Below are 12,862 nucleotides of genomic sequence, written 5' to 3' on the forward strand. Positions count from 1 at the left end.
TAACCAGTGAGCTTTTATCAAGTGGTAGTCTTCAAAGTCAAAAACAGGCCCAACTACAACTACCACCATAACTCTTCCAGTTTCCATTCTTCCTTTAATTCATGTTAATGGCATTATTTTTAGGTCTTTCCTTAACAAAACATCTGTACAAATATTCCACTTCGTGCAATTCAGTGAAAAGTTTCCAAGGCAGAGGAAGCACACAACCCAAAAAGCAAACTCCAATTTTAAAGGCTTCTCACTAAGTCTCTATATCTTAAAGCCTTTTTCTCTCAAATCTCCCTATTCTCCCAGTCTCTTGTTTCTTTCATCATCCTTTATTAAGCTGCCAGAAAGGGCAGATTATTTGAAGGAAGTTATTATACAACTGTTTACCACTTGGGAAAAAATGAAATCATTGTCTTCTATCTTAATCTTTATATCAAGATAATTTGCAGCTGGATTTCAGAATTAAATGTAATTTTAAAAAAATTTTGTGATGGAGAAGAAAAAGTTGACTGTATAAAAATAAACTCTAGTGAAATCAAGAAGACAAATTAACTGATAAAATATATCTGTAAAATATAACAATAAATAAAAATTAATGTCTTTAAATTATAAAGAAATCTAACAAAGGAAAAGACTAACATCCAAATTAGAACACATGTAAGAACAAGACTAATTCTAACCCTGATAGAAAAATGGGCAGAGTTCAGGCAGCCAAAAAAATACAATGGCCAAAAAAAGTAAAAAATATTTAACGTCCTTTATAATTAAAGAAATGCTTATTAAAAGAATGCAGAATTTTATACCTACCAGCATGGAAAAAAACCCAAAAGGACTAAAGAAAACCCCACAAAATTAGAAACAAGCAAAGAAAAACTACACATACACACACACACAAACTACTTTGGACCTGGTAATACTATGTCTATGTCTAGAAATTTCTTCTAAAAAAAGAATCAGATAAGTATGTGAATAAAGGTATAAAAGGATATCTATGGCAGGGTTGTCTGTATTTGTGAAAAATCTTAAGCAACCCAAACTTTGAATGTAAGCACAGTATTCTGCAGCCACTCAAAATTATGAGGTAGATCTTAAATTGGCAATATGAAATGATAAACATAACATATTCATAATTGTAAAAGGCAGGACATAAAGCAGTGATAAAGAAAAAGACAGCAGTGCTATAGTTGCCTGAACTCAGGCTGAACAACATACAGTAGGAACCATGGTAGATATATGTTCAGATTTTTTACAGATGATTACCTGTACTAATTGTCCATAAAGAGGTATTAAGAAGTCATCAGAATCATAATATTATTATGAAGAATAAGATTACAAATGTAGCAAAACTATAGGAGTGGGTGACATCCTGAAGCATCATATCACAGGTGGATGGAGTGACACACCATCATTTTATGCATATTTAACCAATGTTCCTTATGAAGAAATCTAGGTATGGAAAAGGTGAAGTGGCAGGAAGCCAATTAGTAAGAAGATGGGGTGGAAAGAATGCCAAATACGGAAAATATGAAGTTGGGTTTTGCATGTGTCATTTAAGATTTTGGGCAAGACACAAAACTTCTATAACCCTCAATTTACTTATGTATAAAATAGGATGATAATCCTAACTTTGCAGATTTGTTGTAGGGAGTCAAATGATATAATTCATAAGGGCTCTGCATTCCAAAGTATGCTAAGTTACTGTCAGTATAGAAACACTGATTTCTAGTGTGCTATACAGTGCTCTATCATACTAGAGTGGATACATTCTTACACTCACACACAAGGACAGAGCCACTAACTCACATATGCTAGTGGAACTTATTTCTTCAGTAGAAAAATATGAATTAAATGAAGATCTCACAAAAACAATAGAAGAACAACCTTATAATAACAGAAAAGGGTTTGAAAGTATAATCATCAATGGGGGAGGATTAAAAACATGATTGTCTTGTAAGTTCTTTTTGGTCTTTGTTTTTACCCGCTGTTTTTGTATAAAGAACAAATACTAAAATGAAACTTCATGGGGGAGGCGTCTAGGACAAAAATATGTATGAAATTTAAACCTGAATCATGTTTATGGGGAAGAATGAAGAAAATCTCCGCTGAAATGTAGCTTGTGGTAGAAAAATAAGACTGATTAAATAATTTGCTAACAGCTATTATGTATATTGATGCTTAGACTTCAGTCAAAACAAATTAGGAATACATTAGGCTACAAATGCTACCCTTCCTTCTAGTCACAAGGTGGGAGAAGCTTCCTATGATAACCAGAAAGGTAAATGGCAATAAAAAATCTTAACTTTTAAAATGCCATGTTGTACATTAAAATGTATGTTTTAAGAAACTTTCCAGTCTATAGGACTAAAGAAAGAGTGGCTAGAACTTATCAGAATATCACCCTTGAAGCTGAATCAAGATCAGAGAAGGAACTGAAGTAGGATTTAATGCCTAAGTACACTAAGGTACTTCATTACCAGTGCTAGTTTATTAAGGAATAACAAGTTCTCCATTTAACGAACCAGCAAGGACAGACAAACAGTGAGACGCTGGAGGAGACTGGGGAGCCCTCATTCCAGTGACAAGTGTTATTTTTCCCCCAGAGGCCATAAGAACAAACTCCTACAGAATTCTCATTTACTCCAAAGCAGAAATCTTCCAGCTTGTCATTAACTTAATCTGAAATCTATAGCTGAAAACTAAAAGAATCCAACACTAAGAAGTATTTGCTCCTTTACAAAATTCTCCCCTTACACTGCAGACATTAGGAGAGATGCAAAAGGAAGTGATGAGATCAATAAGGAAAAAGGAAGAAGCATTGCTGATAAAAATATTTACTGAAGAAAACGTACCTATGTAAATTTCATTATGTACAAAGCAGCTTTCACTTAACTTTATGAAGTGATTAACTGATAAAACAAGATTAAAAGAGCGGTAAATACCGGCATGAGTTACTCAGCCACAGCAGTGCTATCACCAGTGATGCAATTCAACCAGTGTACCAACCCAAAGGAGCCATCTGACCCCCCATTTCACTGCCATCCTCCTAGCACCCCTAAGGGACAGCATCCAGCTCTTAAGATAGGGCTAGAGAAGAGAAGGGCAGGGTAGAGATGGGAAGGATTCAAGAGGGGAAAAAAATCTGCTAAATAGCAAAACAGAGGCCAACAGACTGAAGTCATACTTTCTTATCTCTCTGTTTCATCTTCATGGTTCTCCGTTCCAGTGAGTACCCCAGTTCTCTGGCTGTTTCTGTGAGTTTTTCATCTATGTTTTTCAAGAGATTGGTTTTCTTTTCATCTGTTACTTCTTTATGTTCTTTTCATCAAAAGTAATCTGAAAAAGAAGTAAAAGTCCTCATTATGTTGCAGGCCACTATACTAAGTGCAAAGACCGTTGGAAGTTGAACCAACTTAAAAATGTCAAATTCCATGCAAGAATAAGTCCACAGAATACTTACCAACACTTTTCTCAAGATCCCTAGTAGTTTTCTTCAAGTAAGAGGAAAGCAATATTAATAAAAACTGCCAGTCACAGAAAGAGAAAATATGATTCAAATTTATATCAGCACTCTAATGTCTGCAATAAAGATATAACAAATAGTTACAAAACTGAGATTAGTCAAGTTTTAAGTTGTATTACTTGATACTAAGATATGGCATACTACTTTGGAGAAGTCTGACCTAACAGAAAAAAAAGTAGACATCAAAAAAATTTTTCAGGGGCCAGGCGTGGTGGCTTATGCCTGTAACTCCAGCACTTTGGGAGGCTGAGGTGGGCGGATCACTCAAGGTCAGGAGTTTGAGACCAACCTGGGCAACATGGTGAAACCCTGTCTTCACTAAAAATACAAAAATTAGCTGGGTGTGGTGGCCTGTGCCTGTATTCACAGCTACTCGGGAGGCTGAGGCATGAGAATCGCTTGAATCTGGAAGGTGGGGGTTGCAGTGAGCTGAGATTGTGTCACTGCACTCCAGCCTAAGACTCTGTCTCAAAAAACAAACAAACAAAAAATGAAATTCCATCTTTTTTTTTTTTTTTTTTTTTTTTGAGACAGAGTTTTGCTCTTGTTGCCCAGGCTGGAGTGCAATGGCAGGGTCTCAGCTTACTGCACCCTCTGCCTCCCTGGTTCAAGTGATTCTCCTGCCTCAGCCTCCCAAGTAGCTGGGATTATAGGTGCATGCCACCATGCTCAGCTAATTTTTGTATTTTTAGTAGAGACAGAGTTTCACTATGTTGGCCAGGCTGGTATCGAACTCCTGACCTCAGGTGATCTGCCCACCTCGGCCTCCCAAAGTGCTGGGATTACAGGCATGAACCACTGCACCTGGCCTTTTTTTTTTTTTCATTTTTAAAGAAACAGAGGACACTGTTACAATAAGGTCAACAGATTTTTTTTTTTTAATGTTGAAATTTGTGTTAAGAAAAATTTAGAACACATAAAAGGAAAGCAAAGCTACTTTATAAGCTTATACAAAAGAATAATCCAAAGTAGTTTTCAAAAGTATGTAAATATACAGCATGCTAATGCCACTTATGGAAATAATTTTACATTTTATCACAAACAGGTTAAGATTTTTGCCATCAATGTAAAAGGTCAGGAGTAAAGTGAAGAGTGGGAAGGGGTGCCAGACTCCCAGGAAGAAAGGTGCAGGGAGTAACAACTCCTAGGAAGAAACTCACTTTTATTCACTGCCGGCATCTGAGAGTTTGTAGTACTCCCTACAACACTGTTATCAAAGGGCTTAGAACATTTATAGTGGGTGCTAGTCTTAGCTTCATCTTATTTATCAGAAAAAAAAGAAAAAAGGGCAAAGAAGATAATCAACTTACCCAAGTTCAGAGAGCTAGTGGATTAAACCAGTAGAGTTACCAGTACAGCTGGTAGATTAAAGTGCCACACACTATTCACAATAGCAAAGACTTGGAACCAACCCAAATGTCCATCAATGATAGACTGGATTAAGAAACTGTGGCACATATACACCATGGATTACTATGCAGCCATAAAAAAGGATGAGTTCATATGCTTTGCAGGGACATGGATGAAGCTGGAAACCATCACTCTGAGCAAACTATCACAAGGACAGAAAACCAAACACTGCATGTTCTCACTCATAGGTGGGAACTGAACAATGAGATCACTTGGACACAGGGCAGAGAACATCACACACTGGGGCCTGTCAGGCAGTAGGGGGCTGGGGGAGGGATAGCATCAGGAGAAATACCTAATGTAAATGATGAGTTGATGGGTGCAGCAAACCAGCATGGCACATGTATACCTATGTATCAAACCTGCATATTCTGTACATGTGCCCTAGAACTTAAAGTATAATAATAAAAATAAAGTGTCACAGAAACCCAAGCCACCAAAATCTAACTTCTGATTACAGCACACAGTTACACTAAATCTTACCTTCAATTATTACCAGCTGTATGTCTAGAGGATATGTTTATATCAATCATAAAATGCAAATTTGATGTCAGTCCTATGTGAATCAATGTTTACAGTCTTCCTCAACACTCTGGCATGGCATATATCCATTCAAGTACCCTGTGCCATGTATTTCCACACTTTCACACACATACTGCTCTCTTACCTAAAACATCCTTCTTCCCATTCTTTCTAGTAAGTTCTTAGGCATCCATCAGAGCCCACATAAAATATCCTCTTTTACGTCCGCCACTGTTGAAGGTACTTGGTAGCTGCCTTCCCATACATATGACATTATCATGAACTATCTCTAAGTTTTTGTCTCTTCGTAAACCTACTCTAACACTTTGCTGTGTGATGCTTAAAGATAAGGTGCAATGTGCAACTGAAGCCATAACCACGAACATGAACAGTTTGTGCTGTTACTTTAAATCCATTAGAATTCCTTGAATGCAAAAGAATTTGTACCCGTGCATGTTATATGGCATCATGCAATGGCCCTTTGGAAATAGTGGTTCACTAAATTACATAGATGTAAATGTTGAAACTTATATATCAAATTCACTCCATTACATTAGAAAAAAAAGCTATCAAGCTCACACTGGTATTACAAGTTTCTCAATCTATTTTTGTTTGAAACCTTGAAGTTTATCACTGGCAAAAAATAGTCAGTTGTTTTCTTTGGTTCATTTGAAAATATTTCTGCCAGTATCTAGACCCAAATAACTAGACTTTGTCAGTGAGTCACTCTTTCTAAAAGTGGGAAAAAGTTCATCTCAAAACTCAATCATACAAGTGCTTTTTTTTCCCCCTTAGACAAATCACAGTACTTCAGTATGAGAAATGCTGTCTATGTATTTCCTATTTCATCACAGAATGTTGAAGAGATATACTCAATGGTAGACAGCTAACACATGTATACTCCATCAGTGATGTTTTTTTCCAGGGACAGGGTCTTGCTATGTTGCTCAGGATAAACTTGAACTCCTGGGCTCAAGCAATGCTCCCACTTCAACATTCTGAGTAGCTACCATGTCTGGCTCCATCACAAACATTCTTAAATACATTTGCATGTTACTGCTGTGAAGAATGCCATGACTGCTGCTACTCCTGTGGCACTATCTTGATTCCTGCCAAGGAGACAACAGTATTATCCACCATTACCTTTGTGCCATTGGTGCAAAAATAATATTTTGTTATCACAAATAGTTTTGACCCTAAAAGTCCCTGACCCAAGGTCAAAACTATTTGCCCTAGTTATTTTAGGAAACAAAATAAGGCAGAAGGAAAAAAAAAGTCGTTCCTAACTTTGTTGTTCAAAGATACTTAAAAATTGAATATGTTTATTTCCGTATGCATTAGACAGTATGAAATGGAATCATTCTACACTGTTGTTATTTGCCCACTTCATAACAAATTCAACGAATCAATACCAAGGTATTATAGTATATGGATAGTTTATATTTACCTAATCTTCTCTATTGCTGGATATGTTGTTGCCAATTTTTCATTTGATAAACAATCTGTAATAAACACACATGTTTCTGTACCTGTCCAAAATCCCTTTGATGAATATCTATAAGTGGAATTGCTAACTTAAGGGTATAAATGTGTACTTCACATGGTACCTGGGCAATGTCATCTGTCAAGAAATCTTAGAATACGGTGGTTGAAACATTTTTCAAACTGCTTTCTACAAAGGTTTTACCAATTAACACATCAGTAAGGGTTCTTATACCCTAATCATCATTGGTTATTACTATTGTTTAACCTTTAAAAATCTTTGCTGGCTTAATTTTCATTTCTTTAGTTACTATTAAATCTTGCAGAGACAATTCTTTCTCTGGGCATAAAAATTTGTTGATCAAAGGTCTGCCTTGAAAGACCTTACTCCATCTGCCATAAAAATAGATTTTAAAATATATAAAGAAATTAAGTGTTCTGATTAGCTGATTTAAGAAGGTGGTACCCAAAAAACGAAAACCGTTATACTTGAAAAGTACTAAACTAGTTATATCTCAAGTAATTTTTTTACTCCTGTGTTCCAGACAAATTATTGAAGGCAGTTCCTCAAGTAGTCACTTGCTGATCTGCACCTAAATTATAAATATTATTACCCATGTATTTTTTTTTCTTTATCTGGGTTCTCCAATTACCTATAAAAAAAAGATACCAGAAGAGGCTAGGGTTATGTTAGACGACCACTATTATATTATCTTTCTTTTTAAAAAAGATTTCTATTAAGACAAACTTGACTAGTAATACAAATGAAAAGTTAGTTTTTTTTTTTTTTTTTAAAGATAGTCTCACTATGTTGGCCAGCCTGAAAAAATTAGGTGTTTTTAGGTGCCAAAGTATTGTAGAATGAATATTTATGGAGCATTTACTATGGGGCACATACTGTGCACAAAACAAAGCTTCTGCCCTCATGGAGCTTACATGCTAGTGCAAGAGACAGACAATAAGCAACAGTTTCTAATAAAGATGGCACCAATTTAAATTGAACAATAAATCCAAAGAGTTTAAAAGAACTTATAAATTACAAATACCAAGCAAGGTTTTATAGGAAACTGAGAGGTATTAGAAAACAAAGAACATTTTTGGACATCTACAATGTAGTTGCCCTGTAGATACACCAGTATGTACGTAGCAGAGTCTAGTGGTTGTACTAGGTTGATTTAGTTTGAATTTGCTTTACTGCAAATTTATATTATCAAATCACAGGGAACAAAAGCCCTTTAAAGAAATAGTACTAAAAGAGGTCAAATGAAACATAATCTACTTGTATTTGAAGTGATAAAGTTTGCTTTCTTCATTACAATGCATACTACACAGCTGCTGACAAATGAAATTGTTTCAAGTCACGTCTGTGGCTGACATAGCATAGACTGGATCACTCAGCTGTATTCCAATCCCTTCCTCATGAAAGTTTGTTGCATTTTCCATACTACTCTTCAGCCCAGGCTCCACATGGGACCTAGCTTCTTCCAAACAGCTGCAATAGTTTGAAGTCTCAGCGGCAGAAGAGATAACAGGTGGAGGCTGTGCTTCCACGATCTCCATCAGTAAGCACAGCTGTAGAGGCATCTGATCGTTCTGCAGCAGCTGTAGCTGAGATCTCAGCACCTGGTGCTTAGCTCTATGGGGGCTGAGAGGCAACGGGTAAGGCATCCATTTACCTGGCACAGGTTATACCCAAGATAATACGGTCCTAGAGCCACCCATTGTGGCAGCAGTTCTTGATTTCCCAGCTTCCTGATGGTGGTGGTGGCAGAGACATAAAAGCCACTGTGAACCACACAACTGTCATTCCTGGAAGCTCAGCCTGCCCCCTCAGTCATTCCAAGGATTTTATGAACGTCTCTTTTTACTTTTAAACCTGTGTGAAGTATACACAAGTAATGAACTCTTAACAAGTGTTTAAAAGCAGATGTCTTAAAAAAAACTTTTGATTTTGCCATGGAACATCTGAGGTCGAGTACTAAGCAAAATAGTTACATAAAAGGTGTATTTTTTGGTGAAGAGTGACAAAATAACAGTATAGATAAGACTACCTGCAAAAGTCATGGAAATTATCTTTAGAAATCTACAGTTATAGGCTTGCCTCAAACCTGCTTTGTTTTGTTTTTTGGAGATGGAGTCTCACTCTCTCGCTCAGGCTGGAGTGCAGTGGCACAATCTCGGCTCACTGCGACCTCTGCCTCCTGTGTTCAAGCGATTCTCCTACCTCAGCCTCCTGAGTAGCTGGGATTACAGGTGTGTGCCACCATGCCCCTGGCTAATTTTTGATTTTTAGTAGAGATGGGGTTTCCCCATGTTGGCCAGGCTCGTCTCGAAGTCCAGACCTTAGCAATGCACCCACCTTGGTCTCCCAAAGTGCTGGTATTACAGGTGTGAGTCACTGTGCCCAGCCCCGCAAACCCGCTTTGTAATGGACTAATACAGTATAAAAATTGTAAACTTATATAAACATCAGGGAAATTGAGATAAAATATTCTTACTTGACTGCAGCAAATACATTATCTCCATTTGGAACAATTATACAATTTTTCTTTGCTTCATTTATACCAACATATACAAGAAGTTCATCAGGAGAATCCCTGTCTAAGCAAAAGACATTAAATATTTAGCTGCCCATAATTTATATTATCAGTGGAATTTTTGGTCTACAGACAATTTACCCCTATTTTTTTCCCTCTTTTAAAGGCCTCTTTTATAAGGGCATTTTTTTTAATTGAAACAAATTTATTGTTTTAAGCTCCAGGTTTCTTAGGAACATCTATGATAAATCTTGACTACATTAAACCTTTCCGTTTGAATTATACACAAGTAGTGAACTCTTAACAAGTGTTTAAAATCAGATGTATCATTTACATGACAAATACTTGGCTACAGTATAATTCAATTCCTAGCGCCATGTGCATTCTACTGTACTACAGTACGTCTTCCTGGACAGGTTTCTTCTATTACCTTACATTTAATCTTCACTTTAAAGGATAGCATCTCTACTGGTACAAGCGGACAAGGTATTTTCCTCCTGGAGTTTCTCTATTTCTTAACCTTCTAGGTATCTTACATGCATTCATTTAATGCTCATAATATTCCTATCAGATATGTACAATTATCCCTATTGTTACAAGACAGAAAACTGAGTCACAGAAAGTCACAGTCACTAATGATACAGGATCACACAGATAATAAACAAGAGGACCAGTGTGACTCCAGAGATCACTCTTAGCTCCCAGTTGCCACTCTGGCACCAGGAAGCACATAGCTTATTAAGCACAAGTCACAAGAGCTGCTCTAAATTATCTTTCTTGGGCCAAAAGAGTTCTTCTGAACCCAAAAGAGAATAAAAGTTTGCAAGGAAAGGAAGAACCAGTGAGATTAACCCTAAAGAGTTTACCCATCCCAGGGAAGTTTAAAATGGTAACAGCAAGAACAACACATGGCTCATATATCCACCAATAGGGGAAAATGTGCCTTTCACCTTGGGTGAGGCTAATGAATAACTATTTATCCTCATTAGCAGGACAGCAGCTGTATTTTAGAGGCAAAGAAAAGATCCTTTACCTGAAATACCCAATATGATACTGAGTTTATCTCCAATAATAATGGTTTGGAACTCAGGAGGATCATAGTAAAACCTTAATGAAGGTTAAAATTCGGGTCTGTTGATTTTTTCTTCATTTTATGTTTTCCAGCAAGGATATCATAAGGACCAACTAACCGAAGTCAAAGGCTTGCAGAAAGTGGATCTATAAAGCAAATAAATTTAGACAATACTTTCTGCAGACAGACAGGAAATAATGCTTTTAGTGAGTAAACTATTTCTAAGCAATTGTCTTAAAAAAGTTTCTAAAGTAAAAGAAAATCTTGAGTTATGTGTGAAGATGTCAGTTACAAACATTCAATGGAAAAGAAGTCAGAGTAACAGAAAAGTGGCATTTACATTTAGGATTTCCTCTGAAATTTACCACTGTATGAACTTAACGTCTCAAACAGTCCTGTTGTTTCTTATTTTAGCCAAGGCAAGACTGGTTTGTATTCCTACAGGCCCATGACCACACTGCAATTAGCCTCAACTACTTGTAGTACACACAGATTAAGTAAAATGTGTGGATTAAGAATAGTAAAAAACAAGCCAGGCACGGTGGCTCATACCTGTAATCCCAGCACTTTGGGAGGGTGAGGCGGGCTGATCACGTGAGGTCAGGAGTTTTAGACCAGCCTGGTCAACATGGCAAAACCCTGTCTCTACTAAAAAATACAAAAATTAGCCAGGTGTGGTGGCTCACGCCTGTAATCCTAGCTACTTGGGAGGCTGAGGTACAAGAATCATTTGAACCCAGGAGTCAGAAGTTGCAGTGAAATGAGATCATGCCATTGCACTCCAGCCTGGGTGACAGGGTGAGACTTTGTCTCCAAAAAAAAAAAAAAGTAAAATACATTTCTTATCCCCCTTTCCTCTACCTCAGCTAGCACACCAGATTCCCCTGACTCTTTGACAATCTATTTGGCCAACCCTAACCCTAGATGATTCCATCTGCCTTCTCTATTCACAGATCACAGTCAGTACTACTAAACCACAAAGACATGAAGTCTGTGCAATGTACAATGTATAACTTCAAATGGGTCTTTGCTGCTTCCAAGAGGAAGGGGAGAACTCTAGGCAGGACCCAGTTTTATAAGGAGGCAAGGATGAAGAAAGCAAAAAAATTCCTGTAAGAGGTAATAACGTGAATAGAAGCATGGACATAACTGGACAGGAAAAATTGTTCAGCTCAAGTGGAGCTTAGGAGAGCACACACTAATTTTTAAAGTAACAAGAAAACAAACCATCCATCTCATTAGTCAAAGATAACACAGTTAATAGTCTAGTATACGGTAACAAATTTCCATACTCTCCATTCCCATGAACAGATACAAATATGTAACAAACTGAGATGGATTGTTTTGTAATCTGCTTTTGTCCTCCATCCTGACCCACTTGAATTTTCCAAATATTTTCCATGCTATTCAATGTTATTTTACATGATTTTTAATAGGGCATGATACTGCATTATAAAGAGGTAACCATGTATTCTCTTACTGATGGACATTTACTATTTCTTTTTTCTGTTCTAAAAATGTTTCAGTGAACATCTTTGCTAATGTTTGTACACAGACATGACTTTTTAAAGAAACTGCTACACAGTTCTGATCTATTGGCAAAATTCAGAATATGTATAAATATATATTTCCATCAATAATGTAAGACAGTGCTTACTGGTTAAAAAATTTAAACAGTGCAAAAGGTATATAGTGTAAAGTAATGATCACAGCCCATTAAGAGTTTCTTTCTCCTTTCACAGACAAAGTAAGCAAATAGAAAAGTATACAGGGATATGTGTGTACTCTCCCTCCCCCTTTAAAAAAATACTAATGGGTAGCATACTCTATAGACTGTTCTTTTTCACTTAACATATTTCAGGCATGATAGTTTATTATTTCCTAAAAATCTGCCTCATTCTTTTAAAAAAATTAAGATCTACTGAATATATGTGTTATTGGTAGGCATTTAAGCCATTTCCCATTTTTTTTGTTTAAATATCCTCAAACATAATTCTTAGTTTATCTAATCCATAAGACAAGTTCTTGGAAGCAGAACTGTTAAATCATATTCAAAGTCCTGCAACATAATGAAAGTACTTACTTTCCTTCACATTCCCCCAGAACGTGATGAAATTATTTACCTTTGCCAATAAAATAGGTGACAGTGGCATTACTATAGCATTAATCTATATTTCTTACTATATTTTCTCTTACTAGAAACATCTTGGAGTATATTCCTTTTCTATGAACTGTTAATATTCTTGGTTAGGTTTTTTAAAAAAATTTTATATATATATATATATATATATATATATATATTTTTTTTTTTTTTTTTTTTTTTTTGAGACA

At 36.3% G+C, this 12,862-nt stretch overlaps 1 pseudogene; it reads right to left on the bottom strand.

Moving 5' to 3' along the window:
* The window catches only part of LOC111543239, a 34,532-nt pseudogene that overhangs the window by 19,073 nt on the left and 2,597 nt on the right, over window positions 1-12,862 (bottom strand).

Source organism: Piliocolobus tephrosceles, chromosome 14 (genome assembly GCF_002776525.5).
Source record: "Piliocolobus tephrosceles isolate RC106 chromosome 14, ASM277652v3, whole genome shotgun sequence".
Taxonomy (NCBI): domain Eukaryota; kingdom Metazoa; phylum Chordata; class Mammalia; order Primates; family Cercopithecidae; genus Piliocolobus; species Piliocolobus tephrosceles.